Raw genomic sequence first — 23,776 nt, 5'->3', positions numbered from 1 at the left:
AGAGAACAAGCTTCAAGAGTTAGACCATCGATAAAGGAATTTGAAATGATCGATATCTTTCTGCAAGCACAAGAACCTGATTATTTCCATTATTTTGTTTCTACTATTGAAAGCACATTTGCTGAAGTTATTAAAGTTGGAGAGATGGTAGAGAATGGAATTAAGTCAGGAAAGATTATCAGCCAGGCCGCTTTGAAAGCAACAACACAGGCAATTCAAAGTGGTTCAGGAAGCTTTGGTGAAAATAAAAGAAAAGAGGATGTAAAAACTATTGTGCCAGGTCCATGACAAAATTGGAGATGTGCGCGTTAACCATATGCACAAAATCCATTATATTTCATTTCATCCCCTCAGTATCCTAGTTATAATGCACAACCATATGCCCGAACCCCTTCTTACTCACAATGGCGTGCATTAACCCCTTAGAATCATCTTCCAACTCCACCAACATACCCAAGATCCTTTATATTCGATTTTCGCTCCAAGCCAAACAATGAAAAGAAACAGAAGCTAAGGGAAAATTTTACACCAATTGGAGAATCATATACTAGCTTATTTTAGAAATTAAGACAAAAGGACATGATCACTCCTCTTCTTGGGTACACCCCTGAACCATATTCAAGGAAATTTGATCCTAATGTACGATATGTATATCATTCTGATGTTCAGGGTCATAGTACAGAAGATTATCGTGCTTTGAAGAGAGAAATAGAAAGAATGATTCAAGATAAATTGATTATGGTGGAGGACGTTGACAGTGGTGAAGGATCTAGTCATGTTGATGTGCGAACTGCAGAAGATATCAAGCTCAACAATTGAGAAGTCACTCCTTCCCTTCCTAGAAGGATTTAAAAAAGTTTATTTTCAAGATTGTAGTTTAGAGTCTATCTTGTCTTTTCTATATGTCGTTTATGTTGAAACTCGGTCATCTTTTCTTTTAACAAAATGTAGTATTCCTTTTATTTATTTATTTATTTATTTATTGTATTTTATTTTACTTTATTTTAATATATATATTTTATTTGTTCGTCTTTTCTTTCTTTACACAATTCTTTTATGGTGATTCTAATGATACGATATGCATGATGAATTTTCACCAAATCTTAAAACCTAATATAATCCTGAAACACTTGACCAGGAAAATAGAGTTGATAGGAAAAATCATGTAAGGAAATAAGTAAAATGATGAGATGTTTGTTGATTGAGTTAAAGCCTCACTTGAATGGATTGAAACAATCACTTTGTGAATGAAAAATGACTTGTTCATCAATGAGAAGGTCAATCTCAAACACTTTACATGAGAGCGATCAGAAGATATATAATCTCCATTGTCAGGACAAGCAAAAGGAAGTTAGCTTAAGAACGCATGGGTCCTTTAATAGGAGGAATGTGAATATATTTGGACCTTTCTATTTGACAAGTGCATGCGAAGTAGTGACATACATATTCAGTCAAGGTCAATATTGAAAAAAAATATACATGATCTTTATGCTCACTCGCAGATTACATGTTAAATGTTAGCATTTTTAAGGATTGATATGACGAAGGCATTTCATTCTGCTATTCAAATATTGTGTCATCCTTTGTTACCCCTTTTGAGCTTTAATTTTATTTTATTTCATACCCCTCTTTTGAAATCAAAATAGAGTTTGAAAAAAATAAAAAAGAAGGTGTCAAGAAAAATGGAGTCAGAAAAATGTCAAGAAAAAATGAAGTCAAAATAAATAAATAAAAAAATGTGCATCAAGAAGAAAATGGAGTCAGAGAAAAAAATTTCAAGAAAAAAAAATGGAACTGAAAAAAAAAGAATCAAAGAAAAGAAATGAGAGCCCAAGTTCATTTAAGAAAAAAGAGAGAATGACTTGTCTGAACTACGTTTGACCTGATTCTTGCTATGACAAGATACGTAGGCAGCCCTATTCTGGGGTCCGGTCCAACCAAGTAAAAATTTAATCTACCTAGTATGAAATAAAACTGGGGCAAAAATTTATTTCCTTAAGAGTTGATTTCAAAAATTGTATGCTTCACCTAATGTCATGTATATTTTTGAGCCTTATGCCATCCTTTCTTTCTTACCCTATCCATAAGCCAAGACAATCGAAGAAATACCTTCAGATCAATCTTAGAGAATGTCAAGACTAAACATGTATGAGTATATGAGGTTTCATATTGTGGACACCATAAGGCGACAGTGAGTTGTGAGAACAATAAAAAATGAGAGTCTTATTGGTGAAAATCCTCATGGACACCATAAGGCAACAGTGAGCTGAGAAATAAATAAGAATGAGATCGGCTTATTGGCAAAACCCATTGAGGTGTCACTAGTTGAAGGAGGATTGTAATCTAGAGGGAGCATGTTCAAGAATGGCTCCATTTCAAATTCAATGAGTGGGCAAAATTTGATAGTGATTAGTTTGGGTAGATCAGATTATGTAATTCAAAATGCATGTCATAATCACTGGAATCACCTGCCACATCCAGATAAGTTTTCATTTTTGTCGTTTTTGAAAAGAGATGTTTATTGTCCTTTTCTTTTCTTTGTATTATTATTTTTCTTTTTGATTTTATGTCTTTGTCATCGAATGAAAAATTAATATCGTCATCTTTCATGTATTTTGAGTCAAATTTATGTTAAGACAAGGGAGAAAGAACTTCAAAACTTGTTACCAACTCCCTCAATTGCATAAAGCATGACAAATGGCTGTTGCACCAAGTTAACATGCTTCAAAATAAAGTAAGATATTCAAGAATGCTTATCACCCGACAATTTTTGGACTCACAAAAGTATAAGAGGTGAATTTGAAGTTGAACCTAGAGGCATCATGCAATAGAAATATGATTTGAGTCAAAATGTTTTAGTAGTCAGAATTTGTGGTCAATACTACAGCAAGTCAACAATACCTATCAATGTTTTGCATTGGAGCTGAGTATGACAAGTGCAAGAGATTGCCTTAATGGCCAAATGCCACAAATCAATCATAGTGTTTTTAAATTAAAAAGTCTTCTTATATGAAACAAAAATATGTTACCTTCAAATCAAGGACTTCAAAGCCTAAATATCAAAAGATGCAATTCCTCATCTTGCAAATGCAAGAGGCAATATTGCTACACATATTTAGTAATCACAATTATATTGAAAAATCATCATCCTATACCCCTAGGATATGCATTTCCTTGTTTGGGTAAGTCATTTTTCATGTGTTAGGTGATGCACTTCCTAACTTGAACCATCATTCTTAGAAGACGAACTTTCTAGTCGAGTCATTTCATTTAATCCTTAGGAGACGCACTTCCTAGTCTGAATAAGTAAGTTTTTATTTATTAGGTAACACACTTCCTAACTTGAACATTCACTCCTAGAAGACGTACTTTCTAGTCGAGTCATTTCATTTAACCCCTAGGAGACGCACTTCCTAGTCTGAATAAGTCAGTTTTCATTTGTTAGGTGACGCACTTCCTAACTTGAATCATTACTCCTAGAAGATGCACTTTCTAGTAGAGTCATTTCATTTAACCCCTAGGAGACGCACTTACTAGTCAGGGTATGTTAGTTTTCATTTGTTAGGTAATGCACTTCCTAACTTGAACATTCACTTCTAGAAGACGCACTTTCTAATCGAGTCATTTCATTTAACCCCTAGGAGACGCACTTCCTAGTCTGAATAAGTCATCTTTCATTTGTTACGTGAAGCACTTTCTAACTTGAATCATTACTCCTAGAAAACGCACTTTCTAGTTGAGTCATTTCATTCAACCCCTAGGAGACACACTTCCTAGTCTGAATAAGTTAGTTTTTATTTGTTAGGTAACACACTTCCTAACTTGAACATTCACTCCTAGAAGACGCACTTTCTAGTCGAGTCATTTCATTTGACTCCTAGGAGACGCACTTCCTAATCAGGGTATGTCAGTTTTCATGTGTTAGGTAACCCACTTCTTAGCTTGAACCATTACTCCTAAAAGACGCATTGTCTTGTCTAGTTCTTCCATTGAACCCTAGGAGACGCACTTCCTAGTCTGGATAATTCATGTTTAATTTATTAGGTGATGCATTTCCTAACTGGAACCTTCACTCCTAGAAAATTCACTTTTTGGTTGAGTCATTTCATTTAACCACTAGGAGACACACTTCCTTGTCTGGATAATTTAAATTTCATGTGTTAGGAGACGAATTTCCTAATTTTGGTCATTAGTTTTACTTTGAAAAAATGCATTTCTTTAGCATGGACTTGATTTACCTTTTTTACTGTACTTTTTAAAAGTTGTGATCTGATGACTCTCACAAAATTTTCTAGTGCTAACTGGGGCAAAAATTTTATTCGTGTTTATTGAGAATTGACATTTTGTTCGGGACCCTCCTGAAGAATGGGACAGGACCCTCCTGAAGAATGGAAATTTACTTTTTGTTCAGGACAACCCTCCTGAATAATGGGAATTTATTTTTTGCTCAGGACTCTCCTGAAGAATGGGATGTTTTTTTTTTCTATTTCACTTTTTATTTTGAGTTCAGGAAAATAGTTGAAAAATAAAAAAAAGAAAGTTCAGGAACCCTCCTGAAGAACAGGGTAAAGAAAAGGAAGTTCAGGAGCCCGCCTAAAGAACAGGGTGAACCTAATCAGTTGCAAGCTCAGGAGCCCGCCTAAAGAACAGGGTGAACATAATCAGTTGTAAGCTCAGGAGCCCTCCTAAAGAATAGGGTGAAGATTCGCAAGTCTAAAGCAGTAGAAAGTCTAAAGAATATGAATCTCGTTACTTGAGAAGTCATGAAGATTCACGTCAACATTCTAGAAAGTTGTATAGATAGGATCGTCTATTTGTTTCTTCTTTTTCTATTTTTGTTTGAATGTAAAAAGCAAAAGTCATTAACCGAAAACTCGACGGAATCTCACTCGATCTTTATCGTTTCTTCTCACTTTTTACCTCTGAATTAAGTGTGACCTGATTTTCTTAAAACCTGGGCTATGTAGGCGGTCCAAAACCAGGACTCGATCACATCTTTTATTTTATTTTATTTTATCTTTACTTTTAGATTATTTGGAGGGTCAAAAGTCATCTCTTTGTCTACTTCCTTGTATGAAAACTCCGTGAAATTTCAAACAAGAGGGGCAAAATGTAGACACGTGATTTTGACCCTCCCGAGTTTAATATATATATTTTTCAATATTAAATATTTATATTTGATATAATATCATTTAAATTCTTATTTTATTTTAATAAATTTTCCTTTAAAAGGTAAACATCTAAATGAAGTTAATTTTAGGATATTGTTTTATTTTATTCTAATTTTAAAAAAAATAATAATACAAAAATTAAAAAATAAAGTATGTTTCTTTTAAAATAAATAAGTTAGTAGTTTTAGTACTATCTTAATAATATTTATTTTTGGCTATTTTTAAAATTTTATTATATTTTATTAAATATAAAAATTAATTAGTTATTATTATTATTTTATTTATTTATTATTTTTTATTATTATTATTATTATTTTAAAAAAAATTAAAATCTTATCCTATCCTAACCTAACCCAACCACCCCCTAATTTTCCTCCAAATCCCTCAACTTCTCAACCCCCCTACACCCTATATATTACACAAAAACACACGAACATAAAAAAGAAAAGAAAATGAAACAAAAATAACAAAAATGAAAACAAAAGGAGGAGAAGAGAAAAATTGAGAAAATTGGGAGAAAAAGGCAAAAGAGAAAAAATCAAAAAGGGATATAAGAGAAAGAGTAAGGAACAAATGAAACAAGGAAAAGAAAATCCAAAGAGAGAAAAAAGAAAGGAAAAGAGAGACGAGTTTGGGTTCGGTTTGAGTTTCCGTCGACGACTGTTTCTTTTGGATTAGTTCATCATACAGGTTCTTATCGAATTTGTACTTTTATTTTATAAGTTTTTTTTGTGAGTCAAATTATGAATAAAATTATTTAAATATTTTTGTATGTTATTTAGTGTGCATTGATTAATTATGTGCCTCTTTATATCAATGAATTGTATAGTTAAGTTACCACGTACTTAGATGGATTTGGAGTTTAATGTATTCTTGTTGCCGAATTCAAGTTTCAGTTTACTTTCTTTAAACGTTTTGAAAGCAACTAAAGTTTGAATGACAAGTTGCATTAATTTATACTAAGAATCCATGCATGAATTTCATGCAAAATCATTTATTTATTTATTTATTTTAAAAAAAAATTCAATTGTCACTTGTTATTAAAAGGCAAAATATATAAAAGAAATCATGAATTTCTTTAAACATTCATATATATATATATATATATATAGTTTTTAAAAGTTTACAAGTATGATGTTAATTAATTGAAAGATTTTAACAACATTTGTTGATATAATAACACTATGTTAAACTGATTCTTTTAGGAGATACTAATTTGATGTTACAATGACATATTAGAATTATTTTGGAATAAGATAAAATAATTGTTTTATTTCAATTACGTTTGGCTTGTCTTGTGCATAATTTCTCTTTATGGTGATAATATGAATTTCTTGTCATTCGGGTTAGTCATTGTTTGGGTTGCTTGATGAACATGAGAGTCCTGGATACTACTTTCATCCTTTCGGTCTAGATTGTGTTTAAAGATCTCAAAGATTAATTAGCTAGAGTGAGGTTGAGTGAGTTGGTTACGAATTTATTCAAACACATCATAATAAACAAAGGAGAAGAGAGGAAATACCCATTTTTAAGGGAGCAAATCGAGTTGCAAATTAATTCTAGACTCGTTGCAAATTTGTAAGAAAAGAAGAAAAGAGTGAAAAATTGATAAGAAAAATTGTCTCGAATTTATAAGAGACAAACGAATGCCTTTTAACATTATATAATTTTTAGGCGTTTTAAAATATTTGGTCTCGATTAAAAATACGGCGTACAAATCTTTCCGAGACGTTTAAAAATAATTTAAGGATGCAGTTACGCACCTTGGCAAAGATTTTCTAAAATTAATTTCTATCGGCTTAATGCGAGAAGTATAGACAGATATTCTTGGTACATTAAAATGAGTGAATTTTGGCTTTAACATAATTTATTCAAAATATTTTAAATCAAGATAAGTCAATGAAAGCGACCGTGCTAGAACCAAGGGACTCGAGGGGTGCCTCACACCTTCCCCTCGATCAACAGAACTCCGTACCTGGTCTTCTATTTTTGTAGACCATAATAAGAGTCATTTCCTTTTAATTAGGGATTCAATAAGGTGATTTGGAACACTATAACTCAATTTAAAGTGACGACTCTGTAAATAAATTAATCCCTGTTCAAAACTGTCACTTTAATTAGAAAAATCCTTCGACTCCACCCTCGAGCGAAAAAAGGGGTGAGATAATGGAGATTTCATTTTTCAAGCATTTGTGCACTTCTTAATGATTCTGCAAATTGATTGAACAACTCCTGCAATAATAAATGGATTAACGAACTGAAACAAGCAAGGAGAATTTTTGGCAAAAATACCAACATCCCAAAAACTAGAAAAAAGTGGTTTTTAGGCCAAAATCTAATATTTTGGGTTTTAAAATCGTAAAAATTACCCCAAACTTTTATATTTTATAAAAAATGTCCATCATTAAATGCATTTTTATCAAAGAGATTGTTCGTAGAATATGAAAAAATTATGTTAAAGAATAGCTAGTTACTACCGTTGTTGTTATTAATGTTTTGGAATCGATGGATCTTCATAACTAGTTCTAATAGATGGAAATATGTTTCCCAAAAACTATGGCAATCACACCTTGAAACTTCAATAACAAACTTCACCTAAATCTGATTTCACAAAAATATTTGAGAATCCATGGGCAAATCTAATGAAGATTATTCCTTGGCTTCACACCGGCAATAGACACTTTGCACTGCTCAAAGATTTTATAAAGGAAAACAATTAAAAAACAAGCAAGGGGAAGAATGCAAAAATAAAAAGCTACTGGTGAAAAAGACTAACTTACATTTCAGAACGCATTTCGTTTTAATCATCACAGGCATTCCCCATCAATATATATTTCAGAAAGATGAGCAATTTTTGGCCAGTACTCCCCCTTGTCAAATTCTCGGAGTGGTTTGAGCAATGGGCAGCCGTGAATAAATAGTGTAGAGAGGGAAGAGGGTAACCGTTTTACTGGAAGGGCTTGGAGATTAGGGCAATTCCGTACAGACAGCACGGAGAGAGAGGAGGGAAGCCCTTGTTCCAGCAGTGACTGAATTTGAGGTAAATTACCAATATGTAGAGATTCAAGAGAGGTGAGGCATTTAAGAATTTGACTGCTTAGTGTTTTCAGATTGGATATGCGAAGAGTTTGAATAGAGCAAGGCAACTCCCAATTCTCTTTAGCAAGAATCTCTTCGTCCCTGCCATCATGTTCAATATGTAACAGTCTGAGACAGGGGAGTCTCTGTAAATGCCAATCCTTTCAACCATTCACCAGTTTCTTGCAATTGAAAATCTGAAGGACTTCTAACACTTTGTTTGGACGGTGGTTTGCCTGGTTTGATAATATACGGTACAGTATGATATGATATGGTACGGTACTATATTTGGATAGAGTATATCATTCACTACTGTTTAATAATAATTTTTTTTGCTTGGGAAATAATTATGCTTAAAAATTATAACATATTAAGGTTATAAGTAAAATGGGATAAAGGGTAAAATAAGAATAGAAAATATTATGTGAGGGTATAGTTGAAAAAATAAATAAGAAAATCATGGAAAACCACCAAATTGGTGGTTCTAAAAATTGTACTATTCCATGGTTCCCAAAGTATGAAGGATTACCATACCATACTATACCTTTTAAAAAATAATCAAAACAGACATGGTTTCCTTGAAAATCATACTATACCATACCATAGAAAACCACCATCCAAACAACCTGTAAATTGAAGGGCAATCCTCCTTTAAGAAAGGACTCTATTTTTGGACAATTCTCCTGTTTTAGGATCTTAAGAGATGGAAGGAGTTCGTGCATATGTTCTCGCAGCCGCTTCAGCTTCTCACAATCCCCATTATACAATGAAATTATCTGAGTCCCACCTGCCACCGAAAGTATTTCAAGATTGTCACAATCCCCAATAAAGAGTCTTTCAGTCCCAGTAGGAATCAATAACTTAGTAAGGTTGTGGCAATACTCTACCCACAATATGCGTGCTCTTGGGACCAACTCATACGCAGGTGATGATGTATCATCTATAGAATCGTATTCATCGAGTCTCAATTCCTCTAGAAACATGTTACAATAACCAACCGGCATCTCCAATTTCAATTTCTGGCAACGAGATACCATTATTCTGTTCAAGGTGTTGGGCAGAATGCTAATAGGTAAGGAGGTGATACAAGCATGATCATGAAGATGAACGTTTTTGAGTATTTTGGATGTAACCTCGGAGGTGTACGAGTGAAGTGTTAAAAAGGGCTTCAAACCGCCCCTAAAAACACTCTATGGGTGCCTATTTGCCTACTTGGTCATTAAAGGGCTTTTTTGAGATTTTATCTTTTTATTTGTAAAGTACTATAAATAGAACAATATAGGGTTTTAGTTCCTTAGTTATTGAATATTATTGAAGAACACATCTCTTGAGAGAGAGGGTCTCTAGGCCGAAACTAGGATATGAACAAGTGTGGATTCAGTTGTGATTGTGTATTGCTTGGAAACATTGGGGCATGAGCGGTGGAATCCCTCTCGTGTCACGTAAGAGTGTGGTGTTGCTATTGTAAGTCTTAGGGTTCCTTAGATTTAATACGTCTTTGGGTTCTTAATCTTGTAATAGTGTATGTCTCACTTCCTATCTTTACATATCATGTACTAGTTTGTGTTGTTCTAGTCAAAACCGTGTATTGTTGTTTCCATTGAGTTAATGTTCATCTTGTTAATATCTTTGTTAGTTTGTGGTGGCTGATTTGGTGTCAAATACTGCATTATATCTTGTATTCTTGCTGTTAATAGTGAATCCGAGAGTAGTCTCCAAAAAGGTCCTCGGGTCCTTAAGATTTGTGGACGTTTTTGGAGTATGTTTTGATACTTCCTTGTTTGTCTTGTATCAGCAAGTAAGTGACCTCAACCTGCTCTTGATTGATGATTTCTTTCTTAACATAGAGGAGAAGTTGGAAGATGCCATTGAAACATTGGAGGAGTTGGAAAATCAAATTGGCCGTCTTGGCTTAAAGGAGCATTTTGATTTGAGTAAACAAGAAACTAGAAGACCTTCAACTTCTTTGGTGGATGAATCTGATGTCTTTGGTAGGCAGAATGAAATAGAAGACTTGATTGACCGTTTATTGTCTAAGGATGCAAATGGAGAAAGTCTGACTGTAGTTCCTATTGTTGGAATGGGCGGCCTGGGCAAGAAAACACTTGCAAAAGCAGTTTACAATGATGATACGGTGAAAGACCATTTTGATTTGAAAGCCTGGTTTTGTGTGTCTGAGAAATATGATGCTCTCAGAATAATAAAAGGGTTACTTCAAGAAATCGGTTTAGTGGTTGATGACAATTTTAATCAGCAACAAGTCAAACTGAAGCAAAGCCTAAAGGGAAAAAGGTTTCTTGTTGTCCTTGATGACGTGTGGAATGATAACTATAATGAGTGGGATGACTTGAGAAATCTTTTTGTACAAGGAAATATAGGAAGTAATATCATTGTAACAACACGTAAAGAGAGTCTTGCCTTGATGATAGAAAATAAGAAAATTAGCATGAACAATTTGTCTATTGAAGTCTCTTGATCTTTATTCAAAAGGCATGCATTTAAAAACACGGATCCTATGGGACATCCGGAACTTGAAGAGGTCGGAAAACAAATTGCAGCTAAGTGCAAAGGACTACCCTTAGCTCTAAAGACGCTCGCTGGCATGTTACGCTCTAAATCAGAGGTTGAAGGATGGCAACGTATTTTGAGAAGTGAAATATGGGAGCTACCAGACAATGACATATTGCCAGCATTGATGTTGAGTTACAATGATCTTCCCACACATTTAAAGCGATGTTTTTCCTATTGTGCAATATTTCCCAAAGATTATCCATTTAGCATAGAACAAGTTATTCATTTGTGGATTGCGAATGGTCTTATACCACAGGAAGATGAAACAATTCAAGATATAGGGAACCAATACTTTCTCGAGTTGAGATCAAGATCATTATTCGAAAGAGTCTTGAAACCTTCTCAAGGGAACATAGAGAAATTCTTAATGCATGACCTTGTCAATGACTTAGCCCAAATTGCATCTTCAAAACATTGTATTGGGTTGGAAGAGAGCCAAGGATTTCATATGTTGGAAAAAAGTCGACATTTATCATATTCAATGGGTTATGCTGGTGATTTTGAGAAATTGACACCCCTCTACAAATTGGAGCAGTTGAGGACATTGCTTCCAATAAATATCCAACACTATAATGGAATTCCTCTAAGCAAGAGGGTGCTGCATAAAATGCTTCCAACACTAAGATCCTTAAGGGCATTATCATTGTCTCATTACAAGATTAAGGAGTTGCCGGATGACTTTTTTATCAAATTAAAGCTCCTGAGATTTTTTGACCTTTCTTGGACAATGATTAAAATGTTACCAAATTCCATTTGTGTATTATATAACTTAGAGACACTTCTCCTATATCTTGTAGATATCTTGATGAGCTACCGCTGCAGATGAAAAAGCTAATCAACTTGCGTTATCTTGACATAAACAACACTTCTCGCTTGAAGATGCCGCTACATCTGAGCAAGTTGAAAAGCCTCCAAGTGCTAGTGGGAGCCAAGTTTCTTTTAGGTGGTTTGAGAATGGAATATTTGGGTGAACTACATAACTTGTATGGATCTCTATCAATTCTAGAGTTGCAAAATGTGGTTAACAGAAGGGAATCTTTGAAGGCAAACATAAGGGAGAAGAATCATGTTGAAAAACTATCATTGGAGTGGAGTGAAAGTGCTGAGGACAATTCACAAACTGAAAAGAGACATACTTGATGAGCTACGCCCGCACACAGACATAAAAAACTCCAAATCACCAGATTTAGAGGGACAAAATTTCCAAATTGGCTAGCTGATCATTCGTTTCTTAAGCTGCTAGTACACTTGTCTCTTAGAACCTGAAAGAACTGTTTTTCCTTGTAGTACTAGGACAACTTCCTTCTTTGAAATTCCTTTCCATTAGAGGGATGCATCGAATAACTGAGGTAACGAAATAATTATATGGTAGCTTGTCCTCCAAAAAGCCCTTTAACTCTCTCGAGGAAGTTGAATTTGCTGAGATGCCGGAGTGGAAGCAGTGGCATATACCAGGGAATGGAGAGTTTCCCACACTTCAGAACCTTACAATTTCAAAATACCCTGAACTCAGTTTGGAGACACCCCTCCAACTTTCAAGTTTAAAAGAGTTTTACGTTACTGGTTCTCCTAAGGTTGGGGTTCTTTTTTATGACGCTGAGCTGTTTACATCACAACTTCATGGAATGAAGCAGATTGTTATATTATCTATTACTGATTGTAACTCTCTTATCTCTTGATACGAGAATAATCACGGAAATAGACTTATGTGGGTTTGAATTGAAAGCTACCAAGTGTATGTGAAAGAGAAGTGTAATTAAAGGCCCAAATACACACCAAAACAGCCCACTCCATACACTAGAGGGGCAGCCCATTCTTGAAGGGCCTTTTGGGTCATTTTAACTTCTATTTGTTTTGTAATATATAAGGAACATGTTAGGGTTTATTCACTTAGTTTTTGGATATTGAATATTGATCTCACTCTTGAAACACACAAGTTCTCTCCCAAAAAGGGCTTGGCCGAAACTAGGTAACAATTAGAGTGTGAATTCACTCTTGTTGTTTGTTTGCTTGGAACCTTGGATGCTTGAAGGATTGAGTTCCCTCTTGTGTTCTTTGAAGAGTGTAGGTGTTGCTACTTTCATTGTTTAGGGTCTTTGTGTTTGAGAACACATTAGGTTCTTAGACTTTGTAGTAGTGTATGTCTATCTTTCTATCATTTACATTTTTGTAATCTTGTCACGGTTTGGTATCTTGTATTGTGAGCCGTTTGTCTTGTTGTGTTCTTCACATTGTTATGTTCATCTTGTGCTTCATATATTGTTGTTAATCTTAGTTGGGGCTGGCTGATTATTGTGTTAAACACGTGATATTCTCTCCATTATTGTTATCACTAGCGAATCCGAGTGTGGTCACCAAGATAGTCCTCGGTTTCTTAACTTGTGGACTGTTTTGGTCTGTGATTCCTAGTTTTCTCTTGTTTGTCTTGTATCACTTGATGGTTGTTTGTTTCTGCAAGATTTTGTTTTTGGCCTTCTACCTTAAGTCTCAAAGCTTCATAATTGACTTCTATTAAGTTTTCAGCACCGTCCACAGCATCGCGAAGCTCAATAAGCCACTGGCTCAGGTGTCGATTTGATGTCTGCTTATTCTCTTCATCACTTAGCACAGCCTGAAGGCCAAGCAAAGTCATTCTCAGCTTCTTTAAGAGACGAACATCATACTTATGCTTCTGAAACATGTTGAGTAGATCACCCTGAGGAGCAAGCCTATCAAAGAGAACATTCAAAGCTGAAGAAAGAAATGCACCACCAACTGCTAAGCCAATCTCCATTTATGTAATCTGCAAAGCAAAACAAAAAAAACAGGAAGTGGTTTTGAGAAAATAAATTATTTCTATCTTCAATTACAAACAACTTTTACTTTACCTGTTGAATGCTAAGAGTAATCTGCAACTAAGAGTAATTGCTAAGAGTAATTGGTACAACTATGTTTGCTACTATTAACTAAAAAAGAAGCAAAAGTATGACTTTTCACCCAACAAGAAGACAAAGACTATTCATTACTTTCTCAGTTGAATAATTGAGAGGCAAGAGTGGAAGGGTACTTGGAGTGTAAAAAGGGAGGGACCAAGTGGGAGACTGAAAAATAAAATAATAAGTTCATCTTTTCACATCTCATAATAGTGTTATGCCTGCGATGCGATGGGCATGATATGGTAGATATCGAATTATCATATTGAAGGTTTATTTTTATTTCAGGACTATTTATGCTTGTTCAACATACCAAACTACCCCTTAAATTATTGTTGAAGCTAGAATGATACTCTACATTCTTGTAACAAACTATTCTAGTAAATTATTTTCTTGCAATAATGGTGAAATTAAATTAGCGGTGGCCTTAATAGTGTGTTTGCAGGAACTACCAATGTCTATTTATATTTTAACTCAGTAGGGTTATTAAGTTAAGATTCAGCAAAACAGATCTGTTAGAACTTATATACCTCAGTTCTGCAACCATGTGCTCTATTCCCTATCTTGATTGTTGTGTTATTGAAAAGTAGTGGAAAGGGACCACAGAAGGCCAATTTAACACAAGTTGTGCCAAAAGTAATTGATCCAGTTCAATTGTCAACAATCAATACCCTCATAACTAAACATCCAGACCTAATAAAAACAATGGGAAGGGGGGTGGGGTGCATGTGTGTGTGGACATCATGGTTGTTGGGAAGGAAAGAAATTAGACGTAGTTTGGTAGGACATACTAAAGAAAATAATATATGTATTAGCTTTAGCAATATTTTATCCCTAGTTTTCATAGTGTTTTCAAGCTATGTATAATTAATACATGTATTAGTTATATATATACTAATACAAGACCACTCCAGCAAGTTTTGTCAAAAACATTATCATCATGGTCTTTATTGATGATTAACTTCAAGAAAAGGAACGAGAGAAAAATCAAATAGATCATTAACTGTTACTAAGGGTAAAATACAGATGTTAATTCCAAATTGTTTCAAAATAGAGAGAGATACAATTGGACAGACTAAAAATGAAAATGTCTCACAGGACAGATGGAGTAATTGATAAACACCCTCGTTGATATTTGATGATCATGCAATAGAAGGAACGAACGAATTAAAACTAATTGGCAAGATAGGCAATGATACTCAAAATAAAGACGGGAATGAGAAAGATCAGGCATCTAAATAGAACACATCATTAAATCACCACGCTCCAATTATGTGATAAGACCAAAAGAACACACTTGATTATAGGTAGTCACTAAGTACAACTGAATATCACCTTGATGTAGGCGTCTTGAGCCGCTCTTTCCTCCTCTCTTTGCACCTTGCAACTGTTGGAGAGCCTACGAGAAACATACTGGGAAGCTTCCAATTCCTTGCTGTCATATCACAGTTAGTTTGGTCTCTAAAGCATTCCTGAAGCTGAGACACTCATCAAATCAACTGATATACGCTGATGTTAATGATGTACCGAGTAAGTGTAGAAAGAAGAATTCAAAGAATTGAGTAAAGGTGTCCGTTTTTCCTTTTCCTCGTTTAGGCTCATGCCAGCATCATATCTGCCTCCATACTTAACCATTTCTATAATTGCTAACTGATAACTTGCAACAGACATATATATATATCAATTTTCACAGGAGTGGAAAGGTGCTTTCCATTTTGTCGAAGACGATTTTGTTCCCATAAAATGTTCATAGAGTCATATTACATATCAACTAGGATAGGCAGTATTGCATGTCAGTGTAAAAGGCAAAAAGCAGAAGAGCGCAAGTGTTAGCGAGCGCAAATTGAAGGGTGTGGTTGAGTGAATAAAGACGCAAATGAAAAAAATGTTAAAAGCATATATTGCAAAAAGAAGATATAAATATGGACATGAAATTGAAATAACTGTAGGTATTGTTCCATTTTCCTTTGCCAACCTAGAGATGATTCATGACTATTTTCATTTTTGCTCCGTCATAAGTCATAACTCAACTACCACCCAACATCTACCGAAGACAGTATTCCAGATTAATTTCAATGCGGCTAACAGATTGAGCAGGACATAAAATGAATATAGGCCAACTTCCTAATTCTATCATCCTTCCTCGCCTTCATAGTTGTCTTTTCCATCTTGTACATCTTCGTTCCCATTTTCTATCGGATGCTCTTTCCCATTTTAAGCAAGTCGATCATCTTTCTGCTAGATTCTCTAGCTGTCGATGATCCTGACTTGCTTTTTAGATTTGCCCTTCTCAACCTTGTTAAAAGGAAAGAACAAGGAAAGAATAGCAATGAATTTGTATCATAGTGCCTTAATTTGGACTAGATAACTCAAAAAACATAGTGGACACTGAGATTAAGTTTGGATTTAACAACTACAACCACGTAAAGCAATATAGTGTTTGTTATCATAATGATGTACATCACAACAACATCATCATCATACCAAGTATAATTCCATATAGTTGGGACTAAGGAGGGTAGAGTGTACGTAGACCTTACCTTTACTTTAGCGTTAGAGAGACCGTTTCTGATAGAACCTCAGCTAAAGAAAAGATAATCCAAAGCAATCCATAATCGAAGTAATAGAAGTAGAAGAAATAGCATATTGGAACAAAAAATCGGATAGTAACATGACAGTAACTTCAACAAAATAATATGATAATCGAAGTACACGACAACACATAATAACAGAAATTGAAGGATCCTACTATAGGAGCAATCTACAACTACTAGTATGGATGGAAGCATAAATATATACATTATCAACAAGAACCACACATGATACGCATCAGATTTCATATTGGCCTTGGATTTATGTATATACCATATATCAACATTAAAAAAGTCGAATGAAACTAACAGAACAATTAAAGCTTTTCCTAAGTGTTGCAGGCATTTGGAAAATAACAATATAAATGAAACTAAATTTTAGCATGCTAATTTTATCTTGGAGGCATGCTGCTAGGAGAAAACACAAAGTTAGTTGAGGCGAGTGCAAGATGGTACAGACACCATGATTACAACAACTACAACAAACCCAGTGTAGTTCCATCACGGACACCAATAATAGAGGCCTTCCCTATACCTCGTGTATAGCTTAAGCTTTAGTGCACCGCAGTTGCCCTTAGGATATAATACTATACTATTAAATATATACAAATAACGTTACTTTTTAACAAACAATTTTACCTATGAAATAAAATCCCCAGATTTGGTTTAGATAGGGACTTTAGTGTGTTTTTCAAATTAAAAGGTGATAGTTTAGGTGTGTGTTTTACACTTTAATAATAGTTTGGGTGTGAAACTCAAAAATAAGGGATAGTTTAGGTGTGTGTTTGACATAATCATAGGCTATAGTTAAATTAAAGGTGTTCTATGCAGGCATTTAGCTATGAAAACTAGTTTTTTTTGGAGTTTTTAAAATATAATTTTATACTCTTAATTTTTAAAAACTATCAAAATTACCTAACTTAACTAATTTACCTACAAGATACAACCAAAGGTGAGAATAGACAATAATGTTGTTTTTGTTGTTGGTATTGCATAAAAAGTCATAAGAATGGACGGATTAAGTATCCGTTGTATCATGAGGAGATTTTGAGAAAGAAGAAAAAAGTTGAAGTTGCCTTCAATTCTGAGATCTTTATCGATGAAAGGAAGAGGTGAGTAATGTGGGAGTTAGGCATTTAACTTCAATTATTGGTCGAAATTAATAGGATGTTTTTTGTAAAAATAAAAAAAATGGGGTCATTTGTAACAATAAATAAAATTAAAATTGATTTGGAATTCTCATGGCAAAACACCTCAATTTTCACGAAAGTAAAACAAGAAATGGCAGACCGGTGCACTAAAGCTACCGCTATACGTGGTGCCCGAGGAAGGGCCCTACCACAAGGGTGTATTTGTAACATCCCGTATAATTCTTGGCTTGATTTAACTCTTAGTTGCATGCATGGGAAGTGTAGTACCTTAAATTTTTCTAAGTGTTGGGAGACTTGGGTATATTTTAGACCTCTCAACTTCGATGATTTTAAATTTGGTCTTCCCAAACCTGAGACGTAAATTTTTGAGTTGATTCATGTTCAGGGGTGTAAAGGACATATCTCAGGGAAGTTTTGGATTTTTCAGACCAGGATTGGGTCGCGTTTGGATTTCAATTCCGTAACCTCACCGCAATTGCATCGCGTCGCGGTGAGTATAGCGATGGAGAGTTCACCGTGTTGCAATGAAGGTGTTTTCATCTAGTTCTTGATTTATAATTTGAATTCATGTGTCTCGATCTTTATCCTAGTGTGTGAAGTGCTTATTAGGTGAAAATGTTCATAGAAATCACTTAGAGCAAAGTTGAGCTAAGAGCCTTTGATTCGTCCAAAGTTTGGTATTCAATTCTACAAGGGTCAACTTTGAATGTGTATAACATTTTATATATGTGAAAATTTTCAGCTCAAGAACCAGCAAATTGTAGATAATTGAATTAGCTTTCCAACAATACCAATTTTGCCTTAATTCGATACCCGAGGGAAAAGTTATGATCATTTTCGTTAGAACCAGTAAGCTACCACGATAAGACCGCATCGCGGTGATCCTGAAAAATGCAATTACGAGTTTAAAACTGCCTGAGGGGCAATTATGTCTTTTTTCCTCAAATCACTTCGTAAATCCATGACTTAAATCACTAGTTAGGGCATTAATTGCCCGTCTTCTCCCATTTTTCTCTCAAGCAAACCCTATCTCTTCCCCAAGAACAAGAAATCAAGAATCTAATCCTTCCAAGTTTAAGACTTTCAAGAAAGAGTCAAGATTAGGGTTTAATTCTTCAAATTAAGGAACTTAAGGTACGTGGGGCTATCCTAAACTTCATGGGCATAGTTTATTTATTTTTAGTAAGTTTTGAAGTTATGAAATCATATATTCATGAAGGGTTTTGAGAATAATTTAAATAATATGCATTATGAATCCTTTTCAATGATATAATGTTTTGGTCTTGAGGCCCTTTTTCATGGAATTGAATTATGTTTGAGTATGTATATGTATTTTTGGTTTTGCAATAAGAATTGAGAGCATGCATAATGAATTTCCCTCTCTCGTTATGTTTCTCTTGATTTACACGTTATGGGTTGTTAAATTGCATGATCGGAAACTTGATATGAATGTTTTAATATTGTTTACGAACTTGATATTATTTATGAACCAAAGAGAGGGTGTTTTCTTATTTTCAAGTATTTTATGCGATAATTGAAAGAATTGCATGAATTGTTTTGAGAAATTGACCATCATGCGTTGAAATGTTGAAAAGGGAGGATTTTTGCATAAGATTGCACATGTTTTGAAATAAGAACTCCCCTGCATTGTTAAATATTTTTGGAGGTCAAATAATTGATTTGATTGAAAAATCCAAAGCAGAACATTATATGGCTTAGATGTATGACTTTCAAGTCTTGGTATGTCGATACCAAAATAGATAATGCCATGATAAACTCAGAATAGATCAGAATACAGTTTTTAGATTTTCAGATTTTGAGTTCAGAAAGATGCATGTTTAGAAAAGGTTAAAACTGGGCTTAAAGAGAGTTAGGTGGTTACCCGAAGAAGGTATGATTTCAGATACTCATTGCCCGAAATTGTGTTTTGCCAATACGGATTTTATTATGTCTGGCCTTAGGCCCTTAGGCATATGAGAACTAGAAACTCTAACTCTTGCGATATACTTGGGTTGGGGGATTGGCTACCGAGTCAAGGGCGGACTCCATATAGCCCGTGGGGTCGTAGAAATGTAAGGTGTACCACCTAGCTCAGAAGTAAGGCAAAGAGTTGAGATTTACAGAAATGTTTTGAAGTCTATTGAAACTGCCCATGTATTTAAAATGTTTTATGATGACATATTTTATGAAGTTCTCTCACCTATGTTGTATAAAGATATATTTTATTTTTGGATTGTCCTACATACCAGTACATTTGTATTGACTCCTTATATTTCAGGATCTGAGGCTCAGTCCTAGGGTTTCGCTAAGCAGTAGATTGTTGTCAGAAATTTGGAGTTGGTAAACTTCTCTTATTTCGGAAGGCTTTGTTTTACATGGTGTTTTCATTTGGTTTTAGTTCATGGTCTGACTGAGGGCCTTCTCCCGATTTTAGACAGATAATATTTTCAGTTTAGTAGAGATTTTGCAGACTTATGTTAGATGGTTTTTCGTCTTATTGAACTTATGTCCGTATTGTTTAAATGATATATTAATATGACCATGATTCCATTTTGTTTTTCCGCATTTTATAGTATATGAACTATGCTTATGATTACCAGTTAGAAAAGGGCTCTCGGGCCTTCATGGTTTGGGATGCTCATCGCGGCCAGGGCCTCGGTTCGAATCATGACAAAGTTGGCATCAGAACACGGTTTATGGTCTGAAGGTGTCTGCAAAATCACATCGGGTAGAGTCCTTTTTATGGGTGTGTAGCACGCCACACTTATAAGGAGGAATCTACCAGGCGTTTAAGAATGTTTCACTTTTCTTCATGTTCTAGATTGTGCCATTGTTGTCCATTTGGAAGTTATCCAAATTCCTTCTTTACTCTAATTTTATTAACATATCTCATTGTTGAGTCGATTCAGGTGTAGAATCTTAGAGCTAAATAAGGTGGTCCCTTCTAATTGAATCATAAAAGATTATGAAATTGCACAAGGACTTCAGATGAGTCCATAAGTGTTGTAAAGTGTATTGATTTAAGATTATACCTCTATCTACATCAACCGTGTGTTTGAGCCTGAGGTATGAAGTGTATTCAGTCCCTTTTAAAATTCTTATTCCAGATGTCATGCTTAAGGGTAGTGATATATGATAGAATGTGGGAACAATATTTCACCCGAGTAGTAGTATGTGTTAAGGTGTCATACCCTATTGGTAGTTATATGATTCCAAAGTTAGTGATATTAAGTCACAAGGTTAAAAATTAGGGTGAGGGTGGATTTTGCGTAAATAAGTAGTTTGAGTTGTATAACCCTTGACTGATGGGTAGGTTGCTCTCTTATGGTGATTGACCAATATTTTAGCAAAATTTTTAGAGTGTATGGTAGTCTGTGGAGGAAGTGTCTGGCTATGATTATTATTTATTCAAAATAGGGAAAGATCTCAGAATGGATAGTTGTGATGGTCGTAGAAATTATTTAAAGGTTGTGAATGGAAAGGGGTAGATTAGTCAACAAGTTATGGGTATAGATTCATTGACATAAGTGGAATTTGAAGGTAGTCTAAATATATGCTTGGGTAAGTAAATATGATGTGAGAAAGTAGAATGTGTAGATAAGACCGTAATGGGTTATAATATAAGATTAAGGTCGACTACGTCTATTATGTGACTTTACTCCCTTGACTTTCTTTTCATTAGTAGTTGTAAACTAGTACTACATATGAGAAGGTATGTAGTTTATTTTGAGATATAGTAGTAATGTCATGGAAGGGATGTGATTGTAGGTTGTAGTTAAATAAAATGAGGTATTTGGGTTGATTTTCCCAATTCGATGGACTAATATAATATTTGGCATGCTTCATTGGTGGTACATGATAGATGCTAGACTATAGGCTTGAGCTTTAGATGTGGATGGTGGTGATAAAAATAGTAGCTTAAGATTAATGATGCATGTCTTGTGGGAGTAAGTAGTAGGCTTGGTTTGATGTGTGCAATAGCCTAGATTGGAAACTTGTGGAATAATGAGTGGACAATTGTGATGTATATATATAGACATGAGAACAAGAGTAAGATGATGAATTGTGGTTGGAAACTTGTGGAATAATGAGTGGACAATTGTGATGTGTATATATAGACATGAGAACAAGAGTAAGATGATGAATTGTGGTTAAGTTATTAAGAGAATAAGGGTGTAGGTATATAATGATAAGTTCACCCCCTAGGTAGCATGTTGATAGATAAGGTTTTATATGTATGAGTGTCATGTGTACGTAGTTCACGTTCTTGAATTTTGCAGTATGGAGAAGTTTGGGGAGTTGTTGTATAGTGTTCTTTATAGTTAAACTGAGGAAATTTAGGTAGGCAATATGCACCTTTGGAATAGTTTTACCAATTTTGTTAAGATTGTAAGTATATGAGTAGAGGTCTAATGTTGGCGTATTAAGTAGTGGAGGATGATTTATTATGTGATAAAGAGTGTGGATGTGTATGCTCATGAGAGTGGGAGTGATAGGGTGATGGCTATAGAGTCTAGCGAAAGTTATGAGTAGAATTTTTGGAAAACAACATTTTCAGAGTATAGTTTATTAGGGAGAGTTTAGCGTTTATGTGTATGGTGATACCCTATTGTGTTGAGGGTTGTGCTTATAGACTTAATGAGAATATATGTCCTCAAGTCTAGGATTGTGACTTTAATCTAAGGGGGAGATAATGTATTAAGGTAGTTCCCCAATTTTCTTGAGGTGTCAAGTTTCAAGAAAAAGTCATAATAAAATCTATTCCTATTCAAGCAAACTCCTCCTACTTCAATTTAATGAGGACATTCTACTAATTTCTTGTGTATTGAAGTCATGCCCATGCCCAAGGTCCGAGTTTTTATGCAACTTATGTTATGATCTGACCTCCAAACTAGAAGCGATGATGTCTCAGTAACCTAATCTTTCAAGTATTCAAGCACTATGTTATGTTGCTCATGATCCATAAAAATCCATGTCTCACATCATGCTTGGACCTAAGAAAATATATTTTTATATGTCACCGAATTATTCTATGTCGGGTTTAGCCAAAGTGATAAAGTTAATGCAAACTCATGACTATCTCAGCTCTGAAATAAGAAGCAATAGCTTCAAGTGATAATCCTTGTCTCAGTCGTTGACCCCTTGAGTTACACCTTCATGCTATATCGTTCATGATATATGCTCACATGTTTCTCACTGTGCCCATTCCTAAGAACTTGTGTTGTGTTTATGATGAAAGACTCTCTACTTATGATCCAGACACTTGATATATGAAGAACTTTGTGTCTATTGTGTCGTATCTTCACCTTATGTCCCATGTTGAGTAGTGCAACAAGTATGAGTTATAATTGAATAGTGTTACTCCCTTTCATGCTCATGGTCGAGTCTCTCAATGACTCTCCGAATAATAGTATGATAGTAGTTATGGAAGAGTAGTAGTAACTTAGGAAGGGGGAGTAGATGTTCACGAATGTGAAAATTTGATGTGATTTCCTTAACTAAGGTTATAGGTGATGGGAGAAAGAAGGAGATGGACTTTTGTTATGTGAAATAGTTGGGAAGGAGGTATGTAGCAAAAATATTAGTGAGAGTGATTGAAATTGTTGGTCTTAGTGGGGAGATCCATGAAGTGGATGTAGTAATGATATGCTTGAATATTGTGATTGACGAAAACATAACCCATGTACTATGTTGTTAGTACTCCCTGAATTAAAATCTTAGATTTTTTAATAGTAGTGATAAGGTGAAGTAATATTCTTAAAGGGATGTAGAGTATGGATTCCCATAGCTTAAGCTAGCACCTCTTTTCTCCGAGTTAGGCTTCAACATAGATGTATCATAAGGCGAGACTCGATCTCTTGTGGTTAGATTTGTGATGGAAGAATTGTAAGTTGGATATGATGAAGCATGTTATTTAATATTGGGGCATAGCTAAGAAGTGTCTTTAAGTTTAAGTCTATTCATTGTATCATGTAAGGTAGAGAATTCTTCTATCCCTATCTCCCACGAAATCTCATCTCATGATTTTACTGACGTAAATCAGGTCTATTATCACCAAATTAACTCATGTATTATGTTGTGATGATTATAATAGATAGAATTCATGTGCAAGATCATCTCTATGTCAATTCTTATCCTCTCACGCTTCGTGCTTACACGATTTACTTGGTGACATCATGAATGCTCTTCTTGAGGTCTATGTATGTTTCTTTTAGAGAAAATTCTTAGAGTAAGGTTACGTCCTTTATTACATATATTTGGAGCTTCAACAAGTCCCTACCCATCATTCGGGGATGAATGAT

General features: G+C 34.6%; 1 pseudogene; it reads left to right on the top strand.

Annotated features, from left to right (window-relative positions):
- The first annotated feature begins 9,340 nt into the window (after window positions 1-9,340).
- LOC107848290 lies at window positions 9,341-13,665 on the top strand (annotated as a pseudogene).
- Window positions 13,666-23,776: the final 10,111 nt, after the last annotated feature.

The sequence above is a fragment of the Capsicum annuum genome, chromosome 11, assembly GCF_002878395.1.
Source record: "Capsicum annuum cultivar UCD-10X-F1 chromosome 11, UCD10Xv1.1, whole genome shotgun sequence".
Taxonomy (NCBI): Eukaryota; Viridiplantae; Streptophyta; class Magnoliopsida; order Solanales; family Solanaceae; genus Capsicum; species Capsicum annuum.
The sequence above is the reverse complement of the archived record's forward strand: the minus strand, read 5'-3'. Positions and strand labels throughout refer to the sequence as shown.